The sequence below is a fragment of the Botryllus schlosseri genome, chromosome 2, assembly GCF_051294905.1.
Source record: "Botryllus schlosseri isolate E-star chromosome 2, Bs_hap1, whole genome shotgun sequence".
NCBI lineage: Eukaryota > Metazoa > Chordata > Ascidiacea > Stolidobranchia > Styelidae > Botryllus > Botryllus schlosseri.
Genome location: NC_137237.1, coordinates 37,243,978 through 37,249,863, shown reverse-complemented (window position 1 = coordinate 37,249,863; position 5,886 = coordinate 37,243,978). Strand labels below are relative to the sequence as shown.

General features: G+C 40.5%; 1 protein-coding gene across 1 annotated transcript in view; it reads right to left on the bottom strand.

The window, feature by feature from the left end:
* LOC145434596 (uncharacterized) overlaps positions 1-5,886 on the bottom strand; it is a 269,611-nt gene that overhangs the window by 135,343 nt on the left and 128,382 nt on the right. The window lies entirely within an intron of this gene.

Below are 5,886 nucleotides of genomic sequence, written 5' to 3'. Positions count from 1 at the left end.
GGGATTGAAAAAACTTGTACTTGAAAACTTGACTTGAAAATGATTCGCAGGACTTGTACTCGTTATGGAACGGACCACCGACAACTCAGGAAAAACAAGATGTAACTTTGATCAGTGTTAGTAACATATCCGGTAACACGGAAGCAATATTCAAAAGGAAGCTGAACACCGGGGATACGAGAGACAGGACTATTACGGTACGGTTCTTTGGCACAAGTTGGTATATAACATCCATAGGGACTGCTGCAGCATTAGTCAGCGTTGCTACTAAAGTTGAAGTAGCAGTAACGCCGTATATTTATACTCAATTACCAGCAGAATTAACGACATAGTAACACAAAGTCTAGTGGAAGTAGAAACTGTAGTCTTGGAAAGTGATCAGGTGAGTAGTTTCCATAAGTAAATAGATTTCACCGATACGTCGCATACTCTTGAAAGCCGTTCGATGTTTCGTAATTACAAGGTACATTTTAACGACAAAAGCAAAGCGACCAATCACGCTACTAATATAGGTGCAATATCTGGGTATATACTTAGCAGTTGCTGTGATGGCTGAATCACGTGGGTCTTATGAAGATTTCACACATACATGGGATGCCGACTTATCGCAAAAGAATTATGTTCTTTTCAAAATCCCGAGCATCAAAAGTAATTTATTTTGCCGATAAAACTGTTTGCGGAAGTAGTCTAAAACATGACCACTCGACTAAGTAGTGTAAGTTGGCAAAAACTAGTGGAATAGAAAATTTTATAGCATCCGTGTAATGTGTTTGTTAAATTAGAAATTACCCACGTGCCTGCTAAATTATATATATATCAAAATATATATCTGGGAAAATTATTCTACCACATTACGCGTTAATATCAATGCGCCCGACATATCATAACAATATCGTGAGGTATAACTCTATAATCTGTATATCCAGTGTGACTGAGAATAGTGAGCACTGAGTTTGGCTGCAAACTATTGCATGCATATAAAATATAACGGCTACCTAATTTTGAAGGTCCCAAATACATCCTCTTTTTCGAAATACGCCAAGAAGATATCATTATATCGCGTGATTACGTGCTAATCACTGGAGTATCCCATATCTTTACTTAGCAAAGTCTATTCGTGACATTAGCGTTGCCTATACCCATAATGAGATTCCCAGATAGCATGGCAACTTGGGTAGTAGCCTACATGGGTTCGAGATTAGCTTAAAGGTGATAACCAAGTGGGGAAATGGACCGGGAACCGTACATTTTTGACACCATATTACAATGGTGTTTCATGTGGTACCATCTGGGTTAGCCAATGATGTTCGTGTTGGTCCCTGCGCTCAGCCTACATGTTCTGCCACTAGCCGTAACTTCTCTAATCAGTCATATAAAGAACAAAACGAAAAGTGCAAAACGCGAGAGGGACCGCTATGTCAGTTGGTATACTGTAGGGTGCCACGACGGTATTCCACCAACGTGGTTGGTTATATAAGATCACGATCCTGGTCCTTGTATCAGACGTGACCCTGTTTCAAGAAGTTTCTTCATTCCTGTTTGACTAGAACCAAAACTGTTGATCACTTATCATGTGCATGTGGCACCGACACCTGTCAATTCATGTATTATTGGTATAGTCATGCAATTGCGATATAGGCTACCTTACATCAGTTTTGGGAGGACTCGAGTCACCTTTATCGTATGACTTGACTTGACTCGAGTCACTTTGCTAAAATTACTTGACTTAACTTGACTCGGCACATTAGAAATGTGGATTAACTCGTGACTCGGAGCAAAATTAACGAGTCAATTTCAAGTCATCAAGTAATCGGTGTCGATAAAAAATCTCTGTATCATGCATATGTTCGGATTGTTCGCGAAACGCTGGTGTAACCCGTGAGAGCGACCAATCATTCAATGATTGTGCGTTTTATCGAGCCTCCATTGTTCTCTCACAAATAAATTGACAAACGAAGTGATCGAAGCTTGCAGCTTACGTTGTCGTAAGTAGTAAAGTAATTTAATAGCAAAATATCTATTTCTGTTCTCTGTTGTTAACTTAACCAAACCTCTTGCTTAATTGAAATTGAATATAGTGTATATACACATCAACCATTGGCGCAGGCTTGAATTGTATCAAATCAATATGTCAAAATGGACCATGTGTTGCATCTTATCAATTCGTTTGTCTATTCTCTATTTCGGTTGGTAACTATTAACTGAGGCTATGCAATTACTTACGTAGTTTAACAGTTCTACGTATATCTGAGCGATACAGCGCCTTCTTGCGTGTATATTCAACTCTATATTCGTTCATAGGTTCAGAATCAATGATCAGAGACCACTCAATCTGTATTTCAGACAGCTGGAAATATACAATGACGCAGGGGAGATGTGGTACCGATGGATCACTGGGACCGAAAATACTTGAAAAATTATCCATGATAATTCCATGATTACACTCCGTGATTTTGTCTACTAGTACATGCTGACAAAATCGTTCCTCACATGCAAAAAAATTCGACCTGGATGAGTTATGGGGTCTGTGACGAATGATTTACGTTTTAGGGGGTGTAAAGTAAATTTGGATCGACATTTGCATTTTTCTATATCAGCGTTCAGACTAACAAACCCGCCATGATTTTTGATGTGAGGTATAGGACTTGTATCAGGGTATATAATGGCACATATTTTTTGAATCAATACCATCCTCGAGTGGACTATTTTCAAGTTAATTACAATATTTATGGGGTGGGGGACCTATGGTACCATAGCCAAATCAAGCAAAATAGATGGACCAACTAATCACTTAACAACAGAAACTCGCCTACATATATATAGGCTGTAAATCAGGGGTGTCAAACTCAACTGACGTCGCGGGCCGGATTCAACACTTCAGATCGCTCGCGGGCCGCACCTAAATTCCCCATTCCCAAAATCCATGCCTTATTTTTCATTTGAATACTCCATTAACCAGCGTATATACACAATAGTGTGTTACATTATATTACGGATCATGGGGGTTCTATTCTAGCTGCACCTTTAATTCGCAAACAGTGGAATTGGCAATAATACGATGATTAAAGATGAGATTAAGATGATTAAGATGAGTAAAGTTATAAGTCTATAAAGCAGTGGCTCTAACGATGGTTTAAGTTGGCATATTTCTATGCTCCCTTCGTTTTAGTGATATAGGCCTATTGGCATCAACCGTGCGAATGCGTTGTGAGGAATGGAAACACGGTCGTTGGAATTTGCTTCATAGTATTACATCGCAAATCGAGTTTCTCTAGAGGCTGGAGACCTTTAATATATTTTCCATGTAATCTGCATATTAGGGTTCTAGGCGTTTTCTCTTCTGTGAATAACTAATATTTCGTCAGTGAAATGAGTTCGCACTTTCTTGCCTTCTCGGAATTGGGTGTCAAAGTCAGCGACCTGGTAGTATAATGGTGACCAGAAACCACAACGCCATAGTCTGGTGGTTATAATGTTGCCCGTAAACATGCCCGACATGCGCTATCTTGAAGGACTATATATTGGTTATATTTCTCACTAAAAATCTCAACATCTTTTAGAAATGTTCTGGATATGACAAGCATTTATCAATCTACTCAAAATTGCTTCGCGGGCCGGATGAAATCACCTGACGGGCCGGATGCGGCCCGCGGGCCGTATGTTTGACACCCCTGCTGTAAATCATAGTTACCTGCGGTGTTTTATCGCTATTGCGAGGTATTTGAAAGTCAAATGTCGATTTGCGGATAATATGTATGTGGCATTAATTTTGTAAGTTTAGACGTAAATCAAAACATGATTTTATGCCAACATTTGAGTTGATATAATGTATTTTATTCTTGAAGGTCGCGACGAAACATTCTTCATTGGCTTGCTGTAGCTTAGCTTATAGTACACAACAAAACAAGTTAACAAATTTGAGTTTTTGAGCGTATGTCTCATAGGTCCTAGGGTCGTGTGCCTTTGGACCCACCGGGTGGGGACCGATGACACGTTCGAGCAACAAATTTTAAACGTTTATAAATATTTTTTGAAAAGGCGCATATTCATGTAAATTTCCGCGATAGGTAGAGCTTGTATCGAAGTGTTGAGAAAGCAAAAGATCTGCTATTCTCGGCTGATGATTTGAGGGCCAGAGGTCATTTTGCAATTTTTGATCCATCGGTACCACATCTCCCCTAACCATGCCTCCTACTTCGAAAGGATACTTGATTTGAATTTTGACTTGACTCGTGACTCTACTTGAGTCACCTTTGAAAATCGATTGACTTGACTCAAGTCAAAATGTGCAATGACTCGATATGACTCCTGACTCGAAGGTAGTGACACCATCCCAACACTACCTTACATAAGACTGGAGTCTTAATATGACATTTGAAATATATGCTTATCCCTTTTTTGAAAAATTTAAAAATCGAATCATTTTCTCTAGGCGGGAAATATGAACGTTCTGTGGGCGTACGGCAATATTGATGCCAGCGGATCGGATCAGTATCTTCTCACCTATCACGCTCAAAGGGGTAATGCTCGGATTTCTCGGCTTATATGTTTCGAATAAGGCCAATTCATGATGAATATTTTTAGGACACAAAGTCGTGGAGCTGCTACAATCAGCATAAATCGAGTTTTGGACGACGCAAAGAGCCTATGATTGCCGATGATGCAAAACGTTGTGAAATAAATATGTCCATTGCGTCATTTGCAGTTATGCGTCTGTGTATGTATTTGTATAGTGTAGTTCATTCGCGTGTCGCATCACTTTTCTCACTTGAAGCAAAGTAGTGTAGGAAAGGTATGGATCAGTAGTTCCTAATCTTCTTTTCTATAGCGCCCTCTTCTAAAAATATTTTAAGGATTGTACGAAAAACGATGGAATTGGGGTCGTTGCTTGTGATATTCGTGATGGTTTTCGACTACATTGGTCATTTACACCAGGCTTTGGATCTTTGCTTTGATTACCGTGACGCCGACTTGTAGCACGGCTCACTTCCAGGCCCTTTAAGACACCGCTTACGCGAATCAGATGACGAGGATGACCCGGTTTAAACCACCAACACTTGGGAAGGGATTCCGGATTCGACCACGGTCGGACTCGATCCCGTATCCCAGTGGTTTCCAACCGGTGGGAAATTCCCCTCTTATTGGGAATTCACTGGTTTCTGGTGGGAATAGACGTAGGCCTATTTGTTAAACATTATATACATGATAGTCAACAAAATCAAGGAGACACCTGCCCGTCCCCGTTACCAGTTACCGGCTCTGGAATGTATGTGTCGAAAATTATATCGCATCTTGCTCACGAAAACTCATTTTCAACTATGGATAACCAATGGTGGCATCACAAACATGACCAGTATAACGTGAATTAACGCTTTATCTAAATTTTGAGGGGTACCGGTATCGGTTCACAATACGTTTTATGTTGCAGTTATAGGCGTTTGTCTTGCGTACTGGTGTGGTTGTGTGTCTTGTGTACTCAAGCAAGCAAATAGCTCCTTCGTAATGACAAAAGTTCAAAGGAAATACGACGATAGTTTTGGGTAGTCGGGAATGAAGACTCGGAATAAATCTGAAGTTGGGAATGAACACAGCAAGGTTGTGAACCACTGCCGTAACCTATCGAAGTTGACGCTGGGGTTCATCATATCACTTCTACGTTCTCTCGTCACCGCATGTGGTAGTGGTCGAAGATAGGTTGGTCTTTTCGGGCTTGGACTTGACTGTTCGAATATTTGGCACGGAATTGCCCCCAATGATCAATCAACTTACAATGGGGCTCTCTGTGCACCTCTGTTAATGGCGGTACCGTTGAGGGAAGCTGAAGTCAAGGGTGAGATGAGAACCACTGGTTTAGATGATTTCGGAGACACGGGGTGAAGCGAGTTC